The 22241-nt window shown below is 41.5% G+C and overlaps 1 protein-coding gene across 6 annotated transcripts in view; it reads right to left on the bottom strand.

Moving 5' to 3' along the window:
• Positions 1-22241, bottom strand: part of si:dkey-237h12.3 (teneurin-3) — a 191470-nt gene that overhangs the window by 119216 nt on the left and 50013 nt on the right. The window contains exon 1 of one of the 6 annotated variants that reach the window (XM_061788660.1): positions 18064-18333. The exons of the other annotated variants lie outside the window; for them this stretch is intronic. The gene's annotated coding sequence lies outside the window, so the exon portion shown is untranslated. Of the gene's footprint in view, positions 1-18063; positions 18334-22241 lie in introns of those variants that run through there. 6 annotated transcript variants of the gene reach the window in all.

Raw genomic sequence — 22241 nt, 5'->3', positions numbered from 1 at the left:
AAGAAAGAAACATTTTTGGGGCGGGGGGTCATTCCCGCCAACCTGGCAACCCAGTCTGCATTGTTGCGCACTTGCCAGTGTGATGTAGCTCCCTGCATGAATAACAATGGAAGGAGCTCCAAAGATAAGAAAAATTGGATTCAAGGATTATGTTGTCGCTAAAGTCTCCGAAAAGAGGATGGCAACCTGCATGGTTTGCATGGCGCATTCAAGACACAACCACAACCAAAACTTCATCCGTCACGACAAACATTCACTTTCATTGACTGGTTTGAGATCATTAAGAAAAAAATATGATGTCATTGTCCACGTTTTAGTCCAGCCAAGTAGCGCAGGTAGGGCTGGGACGCTTTATGATAATTGTCTGAAACCTTTCGTTTCGATTCATCGGCACGCAAAACTCATTTTTTTTTCTTCCTCTCTCGCTCTCATTTACTATCGAGGTGGGAGCGAGTCATGTCTAAAATATAATGCAGAATGCAATATATATAATAATATAGCATAATATACATATATATATTATAGTAATATATATAATAATACATATAATTCATATATAATATAATGCAGGAGAAGGGAAGCGGGGTTGCTAATGTTGTGGAGATAAAAATAATAATAATTTTAAAAAGGTGCGGAGACGTCTGCCGGTCTGACGAATGAGTCGGCGCTCAAAGGTGCCAGGTGCGTTAAAGAGTGGGCGCTAGAAGATGCCAGGTGCGTTAAAGAGTCGGCGCTAGAAGATGCCAGGTGCGTTAAAGAGTCGGCGCTAGAAGATGCCAGGTGCGTTAAAGAGTCGGCGCTAGAAGATGCCAGTCAGTGCTTCTAAATGAGATTGTTTCATTCGAAACCCAGTTATGAGAGCATGTGCACACATTAGCAACCACACTACTCTGTTGTTTGTTTTTACTTCTCTCAAAAAGATTTCCATTTTTCAAATGAGCTGTACAGCTTATGTGTCAAATTAAAGGCGAAAAACTATAATATATTTATTAAATATGGCTTTATGTTTAATGGCGTTCTCTTAAGAGCCGTAGTAGTGACACAGTTGTCACCAGAAAGTAAACAGAATGATTTGTTCAGAAATAGAGTTAAGTTGAGTCTGAAATACAACTTTAAAACAATCCAGTACAATTAATTCAATCAATCATAATCTCCGTTGTTGTTCATTTAACTTTTATAACGTGTGAATATTTTTAGTGTTATGATTTGTGAACATTTGTTTTATTACCACTCCAATATATATTGCGACTGGAGCAAGATTGCATGACTTGACTTGTGACTTGCGTAAACCAAGAAATGATTTGACTTGCTTGAAACATGAAGGTTGTGACTTGCACATATGTGACTTACTCCCACCTCTGCGTAAAGCTACATACCGACCAAGTTACCTCCAGGTACCTACCTTCTACCGACCTAACTTCTTCCTACCAACTTCATTTCTAACTTCTACCTACCTACCCACCTCTAACAACCAAGGCTAAACTTAGCTCTTCCCCGACATACAGCCCTTGTGCATCAGTCGGGGTGCATCATTTCAACATGCTTCCTTGTGACCAAATTCATATTTAGACAGGGACTTTGGCGCCATCTTAAAATGTTAGAGAAAGAACACAAAAAACGCAAATAGGTAAGTGCCTCAGCACATAACCACGGACGGGTTCCCAAAAAATAAAACGGGAATCGGTAAATTCACAAACTACAAGTTGTTGGAAGTCCGAAAGAATTCCAAGACTGGAATTCCAGCCTGTAGGTTACACACTCAAAGTTAATACCTACAGTAGGAACAGAGTTTTGTCAGTGCGCAACAGATTCTCATTGTCAGGCGGTTAGGCAGATAAGGTCGGCCACCCGCGCAGATTAGCATTGCGCTTTTTTCATCAGTGTAATGTGTTAAAAGCGTGTGGCGGATCGAGCAATTTAAATGCTAAGCTATAAGAAGATTGGGAACCGGGGGGGCTAAACACATACAGATAAACAAATGAAGCAGGCTGTGAGGACTCAGGGCGAGAGGGAAAGCAAATACAGAGTGACCCTCGGGTTGTCGTTTATGCCGGCTTGTAAAATGTCACGATAAGAGGCCCGTTGGGGGGGGGGGGCCGGTTGGGTAGCAACCGCTTTCATAGTTGATATGGCGTCACAAAGTGTGCTGTATTGTATACAAAAGCGACTAAAGAATCCAAGTCCAAGTCATTTGCATAGCTCTTAATCACAAAAGGCTCTCAAAGGGCTCCACCTGTCTAACCTGTCAACCGACCAAACTACCGGCATCCTTCCCCACATACTGACCAACCTAATGAACTACCCATCTACGTTTAAAACTCGCTTTGACCAGACAATCCATACGTTGTCACGTTAGCGTCCCCCTGAGGCGGCGGAAGCGACAATATGCTAGCGAGACAGAGCGGTACGAGGCCAGCGACCAGTGTGGTTCGACATGACACAGCTGCAGCTGCACGTCGTCGCCGGTCAGGAAGCGCTGGCGCAACCCGCAGCGGGGCTTGAATTATGAAGTGGCCTGGCTCACGCCAGGACGTGACATTACTCTTTGGGAGCGGCATAATGATCACTATCAATCTCTTCATTGTCGAGGCACATTAGAGGGAAGATCGGGCGGGGGGATGGTGAAGTTTACCTCCTCTGCCGTGGCGGTGCATTAATCACGGCGGCAGGACGCGCGCTGTGTCCAAGATGAAAGCTGTCTGAGTAAACACTCGAGCTAATAGAGATGACACTGTTGTTGCAAGCCAGACGGAGCCTTGCAAGGTATAGCAGCACACTGGCAAACAGTTGGCCTGCTTATGCAGATGATATAACGCTTCTGTCGTTTACCACGGGAAATGTGGTCCAGTCGCCGAACCACTGAAGCCAGAGGAGCAACCAATCCTCTTCGGGGGTGGTAGTAGCTCAGGTGCTAAGGTACATTTTGTCAAAATACCCCAAGGATCAAGAATTACAGCACAGTTTGAGAGGGGGGTCCTGTATTACTGCTCACTATGTTACCTTCTGTTACTAGTACTCAAGTTTCTTAAAAAGGAGACACTTTCCACCTCCCTCTCAGCTGCAGTTAGAGCAGTAGATAGTGACCTCTGTAATGTTAAAAAAATGGGCTAAATTCCGATTTTCGCAAACTAACATTTCTCAACGAGTATGGTCATCCGATTCAAAAAGGCCCAGCAGAGGATGTACTTCCTGCGGCTTCTGAGAAAGCACGGCCTGCCACGGGAGCTGCTGAGGCAGTTCTACACAGCGGTCATCCAATCAGTCCTGTGTTCTTCCATCACAGTCTGGTTTGGTGCTGCTACAAAAAAGGACAAACTCCGACTGCAACGGACAATCAAAGCGCTGCCAGAACTAAGACAAGAGCGTGCAAAATCCTCTCGGACCCTCCGCGCCCCGGTCACCGGCTCTTCCAGCTCCTTCCCTCAGCTAAGCGCTACCGATCAATGCAAACTAGAACTAGCAGACATTCCAACAGCTTCTTCCCTCTTGCGATCAACTTCTTAAACACCTAAGCTACAATTTCATTACAACATGCTGGCAATTGTTTGACTTGAGTTTGTTGTCACATTTCTGTGGGGCCAATTATGTATTACTCGTGCACTCACTGTAGTTGTCTCGCCGTGCTGCACTATTTTGCATATACTGGCCACTCATGCCAGAGTAGCATCTGCTCCATTTGCACACTGATTGAGGAGTATCTGCAACATTTGCACAACCGACATTGTCCCAGACTATCGCACTACTCGTCACTTTAAACCGCATGCACTCCTTGAAGTCTCAGCGCCCTTTGCACAATGGTCATTGCACCGGACTATTGCAAGATTAGTCATTCGAACTGCTGTACGTGCTAGAGGACATCTTTTTGCACAATTGTCAAAAAAAATCAAAAATGTACCGGCATTACCAGATAACTAGCAACCCTTTACTGCACAGTGACTGTTTGTTGTTGTTTTTTGTCAATGTATTTCTGTCTCCAAAGTGTTCTGTAAATTGACTGTCTGTTGTCGTACTAGAGCGGCTCCAACGACCGGAGACAAATTCCTTGTGTGTTTTTGGACATACTTGGCAAATAAAGATGATTCTGATTCTGATTCAGCTGAATCATTTGAGTATGGAGTATTTACTGGGAGTTTGCTAACTCGAGTACGTGCAAGATTAAACTGAATCTACGTCTGCTGTGTCTCCGGTGAGTCCGCTTACTTGAGTCAGTGTGCCAAATCATCTGTCTTTACAGTTTTTCTGTAACAAAATCAGTGTTTATGTTGTCTCCGGTAACTTGAGTCAGTCACTGGGTAGAACTGACTCATCTGAGTCTGTGGTGTTTCCAGTAAGGCCGCTAACTTGAGTCAGTGAACCAATAAGTCTGTCTGCAGTGTTTCCGTTTAGTCCGCAAACTCGAGTCAGTGTCCCAGTCCCACTGAATCATTTGAGTTGTCAGTGTTACTTGTTGGTCTGATAACTTGAGTCAGCTGCTCAGTTGAACTGAATCATGTCAGTCTCCAGTGTTTCTTGTTAGCCAGCTAACTTGAGTCCATCACCCAATTCTACACAACCCTCCGGGTGTGCAGTGTTTCCACTGACTCCGCTAACTCAAGTTAGTCCCCCGTTAACGGATTCATCTGAGTCTATTATCGGAGAGCTTGCATTTGTGAGTCCTGATTCATGATGCATGATTCAAATTCATGCATTCAGATGGTTACATCAGTGCCAATTGCTTTCAACACAAAAGCTGCTTTGCTCAGGACTCCAAAAACGACTATTTTGAAATGCCTGCGCAACTGTTTTGTAATTGTTCAACTGATCTTGCGTTCCGCTCGAAAAGGCACGACTGTCATTTTTAATCAACTGTGCAAAGACGACTTACTGCACAACGCGGATCTGAAGAACTTCAATATTCGATGGCTGTGATGATAGCCTGTCGGCCCAGATTAACAAACGTCAATGCTATTGACAAGACTCCAATTCTCAGACGTTTTGAAAGAGAAAACAGTGAAACACAAGAGCAAGTTTTAGACATGGCATTCATGTGGAAATCCCAATGGCCTTTTGACAGTCATCAGCACGGCAGTGACGATCACACAACGACGTCCGATAACCTCCGCTGAAGGTTAATTTCCGCATTTGTCAATTTGACCCCTTTGGCTCCACAACTCACTTCATTTAAAAAAAAAAAAGTGTTTTTAATCTAATGCCGTTTGTCGGCGCTGATATCTTCTGACGGCAGACCAGCGGAAAAGAAACGTCCATTATTTCACATTCAAGCAGGCTCGACAAAGAGTGGCTGGGATCAAGTTGGTCGTTGCGTATGTGCTTAAAACTATAATACCGCATCTGATATGCACCATAAAACATCTGGATGAAGGCCCTCTGACATGCGCGGCCTATAAATAGTAACACGAGGATGGGAAGGGGATAGGGGGGAGACTACTCTGTGACACAATGATTTCATCCATTAACTCCATCAATCCGAGTTTGCTCAGTCACTTTCAGTTAGCGCTGACGTTTTAGCCAAAGTAGCTGAAGTAGGAAACCATGTTTGAGGTGAATCTCTTTCCTTAATAACTCTCCTGTTAGGTGGTAGGTCATCGACCCTGGTTTACATAATCTCAAAAATATATTGATAAAAATTCAAACTCATTTTTCTTCTCTCAATTTTTGCTCTTTTTGTTTGTTTTTCTAAGCTGTAAACAGGATTATATATGACTCACTTCCCTTAATAAGTCCTTCTATTAACGTTTACAGTCAGGAAAAGTCTAGTTTTTAAATGTAGAAAAATATGGATCAAACTTTTTTTTCTGCTGGACACATTTTTCTTCTTCCTCTTCAATTTTTTTCCCCCAACAGCAGAAACAGCACTAGAGGTGCCTCTGCTCCCTTACCAACCTTTTTATTGTGTGGCGGGTCAAATTGACCCGTTTTTAAAACTGAGCAAGCAAGAAAAATATATTGTTTTTCAAATGTCAAACAAAAAAATGAATACAACTTTTTTTGCTCTTTCTCTTCATTTTTCTTTCCACCTCGGAACGGCTTTGAAGGCGAATCTCAATAAGCCTCCTGTTATGTGGCACCTCGTTGACCTGTTTTCGATAAACCCAATGAAAATAACCGATGTTGTTCTTTCTCTTCATTTTTCTCTCAGCCCTATCTCGAAACGCTGTGTTGGAGGTGAATCTGCTTCATCATTAAGCCTCCTGTTGTGAAGCGGGTCAAATGGAACCCTTTTAAAGTGGAACAATCTAGATTATTATTATTATTTTTTTTAAGTTAGTCAAAAAAATAAAAATAATAATAAGTTCCACTAAATATTGACTTGACGGATCTATAAAGCGACAGAAAGATAGAGTAGCCCTAAGAAACCCACTGTTATCAAATCTAATGGCTGCTGTCCATGAAGGACTGATGCACTCACATTTAGCGTCGCCCTAATGTCGGCATAATTTGTTGAAAAATCCTTGCCCCCTTGTGTTCCGACCACCTTCACTGCTCTCGTATTGGCAGCGGATGGGAACAGAGGCAAAGAGATGCTTTTTATCCCTCCATAAAAGGCCACTTAAACAGATAGATGCTCATCAGTGTTGCTTTTTCCCCCCCTATTGTCCTTTCCTGGAAGAACATGAGGAAATTCTGGAAGAGGGCGAGTATTCCGTCTAATTAAAGCCGCCTTTCATATTAGCCTGCCTCTCTCTTCCTTTGCTTCCTTCCTTTTCTTTTCTTTTTTTGCCTGCTTGTCGCCCATCACAGTTTGCCCAAGGTTGCCTTTTACAGTTAGCGTAGCTTGCTGCCTTTTGATTTTGGTGTGCAACTTGAACTAGACACAGGATGAGGACAACAATGTTGCTTTCTTGAAGCGAAAGAAGCGCTGACGAGGCAAAGCGAAGAAGCGCTCTGCCTGACTTTGAGCTCCTCTTGAGTCGGGGACAGTGGGTGGAGGGTGGCAAAGAGTCGGTGAGTGGCGGGGTATTGATTACTTAGATGGCAGCGGCTGGGTACACGGAAAGGGCGGTTTCTGTAAACCCCAAGACTATGTGACATGTGGGTCACAACACCAGACCTATTACTGCACCTTGTTTACGCTATTACGAATGGTACGCATCCAGCCATCCGTCCTATTTAAGGCATTATTAATGGTAGCTACAGTATAGTCTACAGGTATATAGTATCGGGTTAGAGGGCTGTATCTTAAGTGATTTGAGGTGCTGCGATGAAATGACACAATCTCTTTGAACTTGTCCCAGAAAAAGTAGAACAAAGAAACACAGTAAGAGCAACTCAATTCGACAAATTCAGAATTAGTAGCGAGGTGTGTAGTCACTGCTGACCGGCTGTCGGAAGTGGGAACTCAACGAGCCCATTTCATCTCGTTGGCATTACAGTATTCACCTTAGCACAAAACACCACGACTGGTGACATACTTTACAACACGTCTCCTCGTTTTAATCACCACTTGGAAATTTCTCTAGAGCAAGAACACGCATTATAATACTCAGACATTTGTAAACCTGGGCCTGTGGCTTTCAATAATGATTTTCAATTCATCAGCTCATCACTATTATAGTTTGTCTGATTCTGTTGGGCAAGCATTCCAATGATACCGACCTTTTGAAAATAGGCTAAAGATGAAGAGCGTTATGAAACTTTTGATACTCAGATTCAACAAAAAAGGTCATCCTTAAAATCTCGACTTGTATTTGCATGAAGACAGTGTTCATCAATTCATCAAGTGCGAATCAATTTCTCGTTGAAATTTTACACTCTTACCTTGAATTTTTTTTTTGACGGGGGGGGGAATTGTGAAACAAATTCATAAAAGTGCAACACCATTTTCTTAACCTAAAGGCCAACAAAATATTATGCTAGTTTTATTCATTAGTATCTTCACCGCAAAGATTATCTTAAAAACAAGATTTTTTTTTAAAAAACCTAATCTAAGCAAAATTTTCTGCCATATCAAACACGAAAATCATCTGAGTTGGCAAGATTTCTCAAGTAACATATCTCACTGGAGTGCATTCATTCATACAACCTACACTTGTAGAATCAATTCTTATTTTAAGCCAAACTTACTCATAAGCAGTCATAAAACCGCAATAAGTTATAATACCTTATTATGATCTTTAAAGGGAAAAAAATGACTGAACTGCCCGTACACAAAAGCTGTCTGGTAAAGAAGAAATATCTTGTCAGAGAAAGCATATTTTGCCTTGATTTGAGATCATCTTGGTAACATTTTCGCCAGCGTGGATATTTTAATTCAACAGCCGTCAATGGCAGTGAATGAGATAAGTCCAATTGAGGAGCAAACCCTACCCCTGTTTATTTTTAACTGAAATAGCTAAATTGCACGCCTTCCTACTGAAGATTAGCACCTCCACTTGCCAAATAGGGATTCATGCATTAATCACTGACAAATTAACTAAAACGTGCTTAATAACGCATTTAATCACATTAATTCAACAATCTGCCAGTGATGAATGATCAGATCTCTTGCAAATTTGCCTGAAGATGATATTCTTCAAGTATTTAATGGGCTTGTTGTCATAAACGTGATGATAAGAGGCCTTTTTTTTTTTCTAGCTACTTGAGAGGTTCCAATTATTAGGAACTGTCATGGTCGCGTGCACAGAACTTTCAACTCCAAAGCAGAGCCAACACAATATTCGGAGCAAATAAGCAATAATTTTATTTAACCAAGAGTGCACGGCGACGCGAGCAAAGATACATACAAAACGAAAAACTAAATCGGCAAAAGGCTGACAAAAAAATACAATAACCATAAAATGAAAGGTGGATATGCTGAGCACTATGGGAGCGAGACGCCAAAAGGACTAAACGGAAGTGAAGTTATAAGTGAACAAAAGATAAATAGTGCAAAAGAAGAAACCCTAACTACACAAGTTGAGAACAAGAAAAAACAAAGACACATTTTCTAAACTACACACATTTAGAGAAGTGAAAGCCAGAACAATCTACACAAAAATAAATACCATCTATGAATCGGAATACCGGAATTTCTTTCGTGGAAAGGAATACGAGGAGAAATGTGCCAAGCAAAACAGGCGAATGACGAGTAAACAATATTCCGGCGACCAGCTCCCATTTATCCAGCGCTGAAGAACCGAACAAATCATCATCCCAGGACTGGAAAAATCGGCAACAGAACACACCATGATGACAGGAACAGTGCAGTGCAACGCAACATATGTTAACATATGAATACCAAATAAAAGAAAAACATTGAGAAATGACAAAATGACTTCAATTATTATTGATATAATAATAATAATAATAATAAAATGCAAAACAAAATCAAAACAGTATGTAAAATTGAATTTTTTCCAAAAATATAAAAATCAACAATTACAGTACACAACTTAAATCAAATGAGAAAATACATAAAAATAAATACCAAATATGTTAAATAAAAGGACATTTAAAAAGTATTTAAAAAATAATGACAATGAATTTAAAAAAATAAACCCAATCTAGTTACAAAGTCAAATGACAAAAATAACAATTCATTCATTCTTTTATTCACTCATTTAAAAAATGAATTCCTTCCGTTTTTGGTCTTGTCTTTCCCCCCCCCCTGTGAGCTAGTTCTATCTGGACGGAAACGATTACATGTGGTCGCCCGATGATCCATGCAGCTCCATCCATCTACCGTGTTAGCTGACCCGCACACACTGCATGCACGCGCACACGCTGGCGGACAGGGCGGACGCTGCGGCTGATATTAACGGGTCGCCGTGACCTGCGGGCCCAGTCTTTGATCACGTGCTGCGCTCGATGGAAACGTGGTTAAAGGTTAAGTCCAGAAACTGTGGACTGCATTTTCCCGTCAATGCAACGCAGCAGGATAGAAGCGTTATCGACCCACGCGTGGGGATATTTCTTTCCACTTGTTTGGATGTTTCAGTCATAGGGATAATGATTGAAAAGCTTTATAGAAGACATTATCATTATTGTTATCGTGTCTTTGTCCCGTGGTCCCGCCGGTATGAATATATTAAGACTAGCGGTGATCTAGCGGGAGCCAGCGAGGCTAACCGTTATTCTTCTCCACAACTAGCTAAGTGATCGCGCTAAGCGCTAATCGCTAACCGCGCGGATGTATGAAGACTGTCGCCTTGTTGGCCGGACTTTTTTGCTGCGCCACAGAGGCGTTACAGACTCGGACGGGCGAGACGGGCGAGTGAAAGTCCACTGAAATTAAGACGAGATGCCACCTGATTTGGAAAATGTATGTTTCACACATACCAAATATTAGTTCTATTAGTCTTACATAACATTCACGTGTTTTATGTTGGCGGCACGGTGGACGACTGGTTAGCACAGCTGCCTCACAGTTCTGAGGACAGGGATTCAAATCCCGTGGGGTTTCTCCGGGTACTCCGGTTTCCTCCCACATCCCAAAAACATGCGTTGTGGGTTCATAGAAGACTTAAAATTGCCCGTAGGTGTGAATATGAGTGCGAATGGTTGTTTGTTTATATGTGCCCTGCGATTGGCTGGCGACCAGTTCAGGGAGTACCCCGCCTCTCGCCCGAAGATAGCTGGGATAGGCTCCAGCACGCCCGCGACCCAAGTGAGGAAAAGCGGTTACATTAAATGGATGGATGGATGGATGGATGGATGGATGGATGGATGGATGGATGGGTGTTTTCTTGTTCCATAGCTCTTAGTCAGCACAGTACTTACAGCATGTGTGTCCCGGCCATGTTTTGACTACTCCGTTTTTATCTTCCTTTGAGTGCAGCTGGACGAAGATAATTGCGTGAGAATGTTGTGTGAATGCGAGGGGTGTGTTTCTTTCCCCCCCCCCCCCACCCCCCCCTCCTTCTTCTCTCTGTCTCGCTCACTTCTGTATAACTAAGGTGACGTTTTGGTCGGGTTTCAGTAAGGTTGTAACAATTCGTGACGACTTGTACCCTTTCCTCTCTTGGCAGAGATTTGTTTCTGTCTTTCTTGTAATAAAAAAGCCACAAAGACAAGATTGCTTCCTCACTTACTCTGTCAGAAAAAAAAAAAAAGATTTACCAAAACACAACGAGTGATTAGCGAGTAGTCGAACTTGAGCTGCAAACATCGACGTGGAGTCATAAAGTCGCTTCGTCGACTTTAACTTTAACTGGTTCAACCCCTAGTGTCTATGCTTTGCCGCGTTTGGTCCTGCGTGTCTCAAATCTGCGTAGGGGTTACATCAAATGTGTTCAAGGCATTCTTGAGCCAAGTGTGAAAACACATGACTCAAGATGGCTAAGAAGAAAACATCGGACTATTCTGAAGACCCCTTTCAACCTTCAAATTACTATTTAAATTTTTTTTATTCGCGCCCCCCCCCCCAAAAAAAAATTTAACTAATGCCTAATTTTCTCTAGTAAATATTCAATTTTTTTTTTTACTAACTACAGTGCCTGAATTCATAAGTAAATGTGTTTTTCTTCCCATGAGAAGCGGTTATTTAGCTATCTCAAGTTTGATTTCATGATTTCACGATATTACATTCATATCGCACTAAAATATCCTTAATAAGTTTTGGGGAGTGCACATGAGTGTGAAATTACCCTGAGGGTGACGCCATTTAGGAAATTGCTCAGCCTTTATCTTCTTTTTTTTTTTTTTTTTATCCTAAATTTTCAATTAAAGCTTTGTCGAATCAAATCGCACGTATACAAGAAATCGTCGCACCTGAAAGCTTCAATTGTCTTTTATGGGGGGGAAAGTAATTAAAATCTGATTTGCAGCCATAACAGAGAGCGAGGATGATGAAAAGTCTTTATAATGAGATAGAAATATGAAATATACTTCAATTAAGGAGAGCGATGTTAGGATTGAACAGAACAGGACAGGCTCGAACGTCATTGAAAGCAAGAATTACACTTTTCACCCTGAAAGCATTCAGCGTTATTCAATCTGCAGGCGGTGTTTTTCGACGTTTTCAAATAGAAAGTTCACAGGCCTGTGCGCTCAAATTGGTGGATCATGAGTCTATCTATATTCATTACTGTTTCATGGGTAGTTTGTGATTCTATGTCGAAGTTCGACTTTCTTTTAATGAGTCTTCCCGTGAATTAAATTCCTTTTTCATGGGGGGGGCAACATGCTCAAAAACTCTATTTTTGCAAGCGCAGTGAAGATTTTATGTATCGTCACTTAGTAGCAACCCCCTGGAAAGTTGGAAAACAATAGCCCCCGACACCAGTTTCACCGGTCGACAAGAAATTTGGTGGACATGTAAATCATAACAGGACGCCCGAAAAAGTCTCAAGAAACAATGCATGAAACTGAACAGGAAATCAGCCATGTCGGTTCAATGCAGATACTTTCGGCCAAAAAATAGGCTCGTATTTTCCCTATTCGGGAATTCACTCAAGTGAGCCCCAGTCGGAAGAAAGTATCCGAGACAGATGCATAATTACGGTTAATGTGGACAATTAATGTGGGTGGAACATAAAATCAAAGTGTGATGATCGTTTTGAGGATTTGCCAGGAGAATGGGGCCACGAGGGCCTCGTCCATCGCTGCTTGCAGTTTTCCTTTTGATGGTTTCCTTTTTCGAAACTGCATGTCCGCAGTTGTGTAACGAGAAGTCGCAGTGACCATTGCGGGGTTTTTGTTTAACAGGTTGATTCACCGAAAGTTCTGTCTGCGAACGAGCGTTTTGGGCGATGCCTTGCTGCATCCGGAAGCGTTTGAAATGTTATTCCTCTCTTTGGGATCGTAGTTTGAGATATAGGGACTGAGCCCTGTTGGGAACAGCGAAAATCCCTGAGTAATTGACCCCCCCCCCCCAAAAAAAAAAAGTTTTATAACTGCCTATGGATGCCACAAGATGGCGGCAAAGCACCACTTTTGCCGAAATGAAACTTCGCAACTCACTTCAACGTGTTATGGTGCCTTGAGATACGAGTGACCCGGGTTTTTCGAGATACGAGCGGTCGTTCCACCGATTGTTTTGCTTTGACTTGCAAGCAAAACTCTGTGCCACGAATGCTGTATGGTGGCAGTGAACTTAACTGGCGTTTTGGAAGTCAACAATTCTTCCCCAAAAAAACGAGGCTTCAAGCTGTTTATTGCCACTCCCAGTTGAAGTTTAATGGCAAAAAAAAAAAAACATAAGACAAAGAGAATTTCATGCAGGGGCAGGCTAACAAAGAGTGGAAACAAATGGTAAATGAACACATTTTTAGATAGACAATATAAAATACTAATAGGCATAGTATATTCTTTATCCTTTGTGAGAAACAACTGATACTGTATTACTGCAGCTTGCTGCGTCAGTTGCGAAACTCTTCATCGTGCGTGTCTCCGCACACCGGAAGGAGTGACACAATGTCCATTGAACTGCAGCAAAACGTGGCAAAGACTCTTTAATCCTTTCCAGTCTATTAATTATGTCATTACTGTATGTTTCCTAAAGTACAATATTATAGCAAAACAAAGAAAAAATCTTTTTTGGAGGGGAGGCTTTAATGGATTAATGGATTGAGACAGAAAAGTTTGGAGGTATGAGCGCGGTCACGGAAGCCTGACCCTAATTTACGTATATCTTGGTTTTCAATTTTTCATTTTTTTATTTGTATTTTTTTTCCGCAGCAGTTTAATGTACTTAAATCTGTGCAAGGTGCAATTACATTTCAAGACTATAAAGCCAAATACATGATGTTTTGTTCATGAGTGGACCTTCCAAAGGAAAAAACAAACAAAAACCAAAAAAACAACACATTAGTTCAACCTTCCACCAAAATGAGCAGCTGGCAAGCAAAGCAAAAGATACCAAGACTGGAATTGCAGGAGTACCAAACGTCCGATAATAATAATTGGATTCAGTGATACCTTAGCACACTGGACTGTACCCTAGAACTGCTGCGTACACACCTCTGATCAAAGCCCGCCTGTGTTGCCCGCTTGCTAATTTGTATTAATGTGCCACATGGATAGTCTCTTTGATAAGAGGGCGCCGCGGATTGCGCTCCAAAATAAATAGCCCGTATAACCCCGCTAACATCTTCCTCGTCGTGTGGACCACTTTGTTTTTGCAAAGTAATTTAAAAGACGCTGCTCGGAATTTGAACATGATTTTTTTTGTTCCCCCCACAAGTAACTTAACTCAAAACACGCCGCTCGGAATTTGAACATGATTTTTTTTTTTTATTCCCACCCCCTCATACTCAACGACACGGATAGAATATTAAAGAGACATGACGACCCTCTCCCCGGTTATTCATGATCACTGCCGCCTTGCACAATAGAAATAAAACAGAACCATTAGAAATAATCCAGAAGTCAAAAAGATGTTCACAACATGTCATATAGTTAATGACAGTTATTCATGATAACTTCCACCTTATAGAATGGAAATCAACACAACGACTAGTTATAAAGCAATGGACAATTTAAAATGATAGTGACATCCCATCAGCCCTTTATGATGCCTCATATTGCAGCGGTGTCGAATGTCACAATGTCAATGAACCTCGGCGAGCACGTCAGCAATCCATCGCTTCTCGCTCGCTTTTCCAGCGCGCAGCAACCTAATTTTTCAATGTAATTACAAGTGGCACATATAAAGACGGCTGCATAATAATAAACCGCCGCAACCCCTCCCTCCCGCCGTACACTGCAGCAGCGGCTGACCCGGCAAAATGCAAAGTGCAGTTTGTTTTCAAATAAAATGACATGAAAAATGAAAGTACATACTGTTAAATGAAATATTATGGGGTCAAATTGTATTCAATTAAGTCAGGTACGATTCATAGAGAAATAAAAACACAAGGAATATCACTAAATGAAATAAAAAGAAATACGTAACAAATAAATGAAAACAATACACGAATGCAAATATCATGCAATTAAAGACAATGAAAATTCATTAAAAAATCAAATAAGTACACTAATTTCAAAAATAGAAAAAAATATGTAAAAAAATAAAACAAGATCAAATGAAAACGAGAAAAGGTACAAAATCAAATACATAGGATTTAAAATTTTAAAAATAAATGGAATAAAAACAATTAAAAATGAATAGAAATAAATAAAGTTTTAATGAAATCAAAAATGAGTGAAATGAACACAAAAATAAAAATATAATAAAGAGAAAATAATTCAAAAATAAAAACAAATGTAAAATAAATAAGTACAATTAATACACAAATAAGAATACAATCAAATGAAAATGAGTAAGTGTAAAGAAAATTAGATAAAGATGTGATCAAGATGATTTAAAGATGTGACATCTGCATTCTTAAAGTAAAAAAAAAAGAAAAAAAGTACATATTTTCGGTAGAATGTAGTGGAGTTTGGCTATATTACGCTAAAAAACCCAAGAGAAGAGGTTGTACAGAGCAGACGCGCGGAATGCAGTATTCAAGCTCGAGCACTGCAGCTGCTGACACGCTCACACCCAAAGATTAGCTGCTTTGCGATTGATCACAAACACAAAATTGTCTACCGTCACTTGGAATAGAGAGCAGAAAATGGACCGTGGGTAAGGAGCCACATGCTGCCTCACCGAGTCCATAGCATACTGTTTTACTACTATCATTGCTGCCCGAAATAGTGTCTTGTCGCGGAGCATATCCCTCTTCGTCATCATACCCTTTACTAAAAGGCTCTTTCAAAATACATTTAAAATGTACATCTACAGTACTTTATGTTTTCACTTGGTTAGTTTGCTGCTTATCTGAGAATATGATTATTTAGAGCTTTTGTTTTGTTTTTTTTTGGCTAGAAAAACGTCACAATTTACAAACTACTCCATTTACACTGGTCAACACTCACCGCGCAGCAATTAGTCTTTGTCTCGGCGGCCATCGGTGCGCTAAGCACTACAATTCGTCTCTGTCTGGCAGGCGCGTGACGTCAACGCCGAATCATTCATCAAAGTCCAACGAAAAAGCAACACCTCGACTCGATTGTTTGCATGTTAAATATGGAGCATGTAGTTTGCCCCCAAAATGGCGTAGGCACACACACACACAAACAAAAAACAACTTCCAATTTAGTATCGCTCATCTGTCTGGTGTACCCATTGCCAGTTGGGGATGAGTTGGGCGAATTCTCCGGCAGGAGTTTGAATTTGCCCAAATTGTCTGCCTCAAACCAAAATGGCTGACTTTGTGTTCAATTTCGGGCATGGGTTCTTGAGACTTTTTTGTGCAACCTAATATGATGGGCATGTCCATGCAAATTTTGTATCCGCCGCTGATTTCTTTTTCTAACTTTCCAGGGGCCGCTATTGAGTGAGTGTATTGAGCTATTAGTCAGTTTCGGCCATTTTAAGCCCGCCCCCAAAAGGCAATGAGATAATTGGAAGAAATAAGACCCAGACCACCACCAAGGCCAATCTAGCCCAAATTATCAGCATTTAAAAACACATATATTACACATGCAAAAAAACACAGTAAAACACAGGACCTAAAACAGAAAATCGATACCAGAACACTCTCAAAGAAAGACGATACCGCCTTGGTGGAGATAACTGGTATGGTCCCGCATAGAGCTCCACCAAGGCTCACCAATCCAAATTTGGACTGCACCAACAAACAAAAAAAATCTGCAAAACTCTGTTCATAGTGTTCAATGCTGCTTTCCTTTCAAACAAACAGACAAACATTTCCTCCTTGGTGGAGGTATCGTCAACATCTGCCAATGCTGACCAATTCAAATTCGGTAGCCACGAAAATCCTTCAAATCAGTTCGAAGCATTTCATGCTGCTTACCAGAACGCATAGAAACAAAACACTTTTCCTTATATGGTCATGCGCAGACCTCCGCCGAGGCGGAACAATCCAAATTCATTGTGACCCCCTTGGTGGAGGCAACTGGTATGGCATTTAGTCAAGCACAGACCTCCGCTAAGGCTGAATAATTGACACTTGGAATCTACAAGTCAAAATCACCAAAATGAGTTCATGAAGTTTACCAGAACACTGACGAAGAAACATACTGCATTACCACCTTGGTAGAGGTATCGCTTATGGTCAAGTGCAGACTCGAATCCAAATTTAAGATTAACAAAACAAACGATCACAATGATTTCATCGCATTTAGAAGAACACGCACAAACAACCAAATACATTTCATCTTTGGTGGCGGTAACAGATACGGTCGAGCATAGACTTCCGCCAAAGCCAAATAGTCAAACTTTTGGAATCTGCCCTAAAATGAATACAAAAAAATGACAGAAACCTGCCAATGCCAAACATTTCACAGTGTGCGATTTTGTCTGTCACGTCAGCCAATCACATTCTACTAGACAGCCAATCTGTCAGCCAATTACGTGCTACTAGTCAAGACTCAGTGACACCTCCCTATTTATGTAAGGCGTTGATGTTGACGCACATATTTGACAAAGATATAAACAGGACACTACAACATGACGCAGTGAGAGTTCTGCCTTTTGACGTTTCTCGTGTCCCCGTTGCCGATCAGAGTTTAAGTCCTCATTCTGCTCTATGTGAATCGTGGATTAAGACAACAGTGAAATCTGAGCATTTCCTGACCTGCTATCTGTGGATTACAAAAGCTTGCATCTTTTAGGCCCATCTTCAAAGCCTGAACCTCTCTACTGCGAAGTATGAAGTTGTCTCCTCTGAACTGAACTGTATGCTAGCTTTGATTTGACCAGTCACAGTTCATCTCAAGTTGATTATGAAAAGAATTTCTTCTACATTTGGGTCCTAAATCACACTCGCCGTGCCAAAAGAATCTACGGTATGGCAAAGCACAGACCTCCGCCAAGGCTCAACCACTTGGACAAGCTCCAAATTGGACTCCCCTAACCCTATCGATCCAACTTGCATGCTCATTGGCTAAGTGGCACAGGATCTTGTCAACAATCAAACCAGATGACAATATGACTCCCCTTGGTGGAGATAACACCACACGAGAGTGCACGTGGGAGCAGACAGTCTGCAGTCTCCACGAGGGCCCCCCAGCTAACACACACACGTACATTGCAATGCATTACTTGTATGCAGTGTATATTGCCCCTTACAACAGCCGCAACGCATTTTGAATATGGTGATCGTCACAGTCGGGCTATAACAAAGAAGTTGCTACCTCGTGTGCAGATTCCCTGACGGGAGGCTGAAAGCTCCACTTGTTAGGTGGCGGTGCAGCTCTGCATCGCCTGTCTGCCAGCCAGCCAGCAGTGCGCCCCAATCCAACCCTTCCTCCTCCTCCTCCTCCTCCTCCTCCTCTTATTCTTCTTTTATCTTCCGACCACGCTGGAAGCCCCCCTCGTCCCCCTCGAAAGGATGGATGTCAACCGGCGTCGCAGCGGAAAGTCGCACGGGGTACCGCGGTACTTAGCAGCCGAGTCGCTGTCTGCCGCACTCTCTCCGCCGCCACCAGCCTCCTCTTCTTCCTCTCTCTCTTAACTCACCCTCTCGTGGGCTAACTCTCCCCCATCCCCCCGAACCGCTCCCCCTCGCCTCGCCGCTATCATCACCACCAACAACACCCCTCCTCCGCCTAGTAGACGGGAGTGTTTTTGCACCACTCTATCACGGATCGCGTTACGCCGTCTGGCTGGCTGGAGCGCCCAGACCAAAAACAGGGAATTGACACATGGTAAATACAAAGAATCTGCCTTGACACAAGGTAATAATGCTCTAAAAGCATGCCGGACACTGACAACCTTAGTAACATGTTTTAAATACATGAATTCGTTTCAACTCAGAGCTCAAAAAGTCTGATTTGACACATGGTAAACCCACGAAAGCTGTAAAGATTCTCGCTCTGCAAGAGATAATAATGGTCACTTTACGGAGGTATAAGGCCCCTAAATAGTACGCTTTCAGTGTTGCGAGGGAGCGCCGAAGCCATTTGACACATGGTAAACCCACAAGAGTTATGTCAGAAAATTCTGCCTCAACAAAGACAGTAATGGTCACTTTTGAGAGGTATAAATGGCATGCTTTCAGTGTTTCGACCTGAAACTAAAGTACAAAAAGTCGGATTTGACACATGGTAAATCTGCAAGAGCTGTGTGTAAAAATGATATCCCGTAATAATGCTTAGTTTTGTGATGCATTCGAGCATCAATGGCCCCACGTTCAATTTTTCAAACAAGAGCTAAGGCCATGAAAAGTCGGATTTGACACATGGTAAACCGCAAAATTCTGCCTTGATAAACGGCAATAACAATCAACAAACATGCCAAGCACTGACAACATTAGGGACGTGCTAATGTTTTAATGAAATGAATTCGTTGCAACCCAGAGCTCAAAATGTCAGTTTTGACACATGGTAAACCCGAAAGAGCTGTGTCAAAGAGTCTGCCTTGAAAAAAGTAACAATAATTAAATCAACATGCCGAGCACTGACAATCTGAGCAACACGCGTCAATGTTCTCATGAGTTTCGACACAGAACTCAAAAAAGTGAGATTTGACACATGGTAAACCGAGAAGAGCCGTGACGCCGCAAAAATTACAGTACGGTATGGTTGTAAAATGAAAGATTTGTTTTCTATAAAAATTTAAATTAAAAAATAATTTAATTATTTCAAAATGTGAACATATTCTAATTAAAAATATATCCCTTGCCATTTTAATCACACTTATTTATTTCAAAATATAAATGAATGAAAAATATTGGCAAAATAATGTATCCATTTAATGTAGAATTTATATAATAAATATATTTTCAAATATGCTTGAATACAATTACCTGCACGAGTTAAGTGTCCTGTTAGTGTAGTTCAGTTGTGTCGTACTAAAAAAAAAAAAAAAATGTCATGACGCCATTTTGTTTTTCTTTTAATTGTATGAATCAATAAATATTGGTCATAAATGACAGACTCGGTCAAATCTGCATTCCTGTGCTTGCGTGCAATAAAAGAGCAGCCTCTGAGCTTCTTTTTGACATTTTGGAAAAGCACACATGGACTCAATCCAACAATTACACTGATGCTATTTTTAGATAAAAGTGTCTCTCTTACAACACCTGAGCTTATACTGATTTCTAATCTTCTGGGAATAATGGCCTCATTACAATTCCCACCTGGTATTCCTTCGCGAGGGTCCGTGAATTAGAACCCGGACACGGTCTCGTGGGCAAGCTAATGCATTTTTTACACGACAGCAACACTGAACATTCTCCGTAGAAGTCTTGCTTCTGTTAAGTTAATGGGTTTATTTTGGTTGCTTTCTGGACTGAAACATTAGCTGCTAGCTAGGGAAACAAACATCCAACTGACAATCTTCCCGTGAACTCGTGTTTTAATTAGCATTTTCAAATAAAACCAGAAAAAGTCGGAAGGTTGCATGTGACACATGGTCCAAAATGTGTTGAATAAAAATACTGACAACCTTGCAAGAGAGGCCAATGTTTTACAACAACTTTCAACACATCAACCAGGATCTCAAGCCCAAGTCAAATTGGACACATTCCAAACCCCCAAGAACTGTGTCAAAAGTTTACGAAGGTAACGATGCTCACTTTTAAAAAGGAATTCAATGTTTTCCGTGTTTTGACCGGGATTTTTTGACACATGGTAAACCCACAAATGCCGCACTCCCCCGATTTCAAGATCATTTGACTTCTACATTTTACATTTTTTTATGTGTTTTTAATTAGATTTCATTTCAAATGTTTTTTTTTTAATGACATTTTCATTTCAAATGTATATCTTCATTTATTTAAAAGGTTTCTTGAAATATATTTTCATTACTGTCGATTCTGAAGTAGTGGACTAAATTTCTGTAAGGCAATTGATTACAAAAAAAAAAGCTTATCTGGACATTAAGTTTTCGGTGACTTTAACCACAATTAACGCACACACAGTCCTTGGTGAAAAATTGCACTTTTATTACGTTTCTGCAAGACGATTAAAAGTGATTTTCTGTGGTTATTGTCCTCGTATGGCACAACATCTGGATGTCTTCTATAGCCATATGAAAGTCTGACAAACAAAATTCCTGTAACAATATGCCTTTTGTTCTCTCCAAAAATACTATTCAGGGAGGGATGTCAGATTTCTGAAAATGATAAATGGGCTTTTCGACCTTCAGAATACTCCAAGTTTCCTCATTCATTCATTGATACTGATGACGCAGTATCAGGAGCAACTGGGGGTTCGGTATCTTGCCGAAGGATACTTGGACATGGTTCCAGCTGCAAGATACGGTTCGAGGACTCCTGCTGAAGCACCGGTGTACGCAGCAACTGGACCACCATGAACCAGCAGAGGCGACCTGAAGGGTAGCTGGCTTGGGAACAGGTTTGTCCTGGATAGAATTCATAATTCATACTTCAACCTGGCTTTGCACGGTCACCCGTCTCCATTCAGCCGCGGTCGTCCGTCATGGCAGAATTACCTCGGCCGTTCCCTCTAGGAACCCAATCCTTCTACAGCCAAAGAGCTTTAGTTTCACTGCGGTGAAAAAAAATTGAGGAGAATGGCAACAAGTAAAGAATATGGGAAACTGGCCAGTCCCTCCTTCACATAATGTGCTTAATGTTGCAGACTAAAAGGGAGAAAACAGCATCGCGTTTCATCCAAAAAACTGTCTGGGACCATCGAGTGTCTGTTTTAATCCAGCTGGCCTTTAGAATATGGATTACGGCGATGCGGCAACCAGGCATCGGCTCGGCGGGGGGCGCGGGACGGGGTGCTCGGCATCGGCGGGGCTCCCCGCTGGGACCTCTGGGTGAGAGGACGCCGAGAACACACACCTCCTACCGCCCCCTCGCTTTCTCCAGGCGAGCTCATTGAGAGAGCCGCTGTGCTTCTCGTACCGGCAGCGGTAGCAGCGCTAGCAGCGCTAGCGTACGTCGGGCGTGTGAAAGAGGACGAAAAAAGGCCCAACGGCAGGGGGTTGCCATGGAAAAGGGGGGCTGTCGGTGGGTAATCGGGGTGCGGGAGAAGAAGAAGTTGACCAAAACGTTTTCACTATGTTTCTGTATTTTGCAATTCAAGTTTTATCTTATTATTGAATTCATATACAGTTTGTTGCTTTTAGTTTTTATTTCAACTTGTTACACAATTTCTTTTGATATTTATTCCTGAATTTAATTACTTTTTATGCATATTTCAATTTTCTACTTTTTTTTTTTATCAATGTTTTTATTCATTATCGATGCTGAAATAGTGGACTGGTTTTTGTAAAGTGATCAAGATGTTTAAAAACAAATCAATCTTTGTCAAATACACAACATCTGGGCACAAGTATTCAAATACTTTAATCAGAATTAACGCTCAAAGTCTTTGATGTCTCAACACATCCATTCCAA

Source organism: Phyllopteryx taeniolatus, chromosome 10, assembly GCF_024500385.1.
Source record: "Phyllopteryx taeniolatus isolate TA_2022b chromosome 10, UOR_Ptae_1.2, whole genome shotgun sequence".
Lineage (NCBI taxonomy): Eukaryota > Metazoa > Chordata > Actinopteri > Syngnathiformes > Syngnathidae > Phyllopteryx > Phyllopteryx taeniolatus.
The sequence above is the reverse complement of the archived record's forward strand: the minus strand, read 5'-3'. Positions and strand labels throughout refer to the sequence as shown.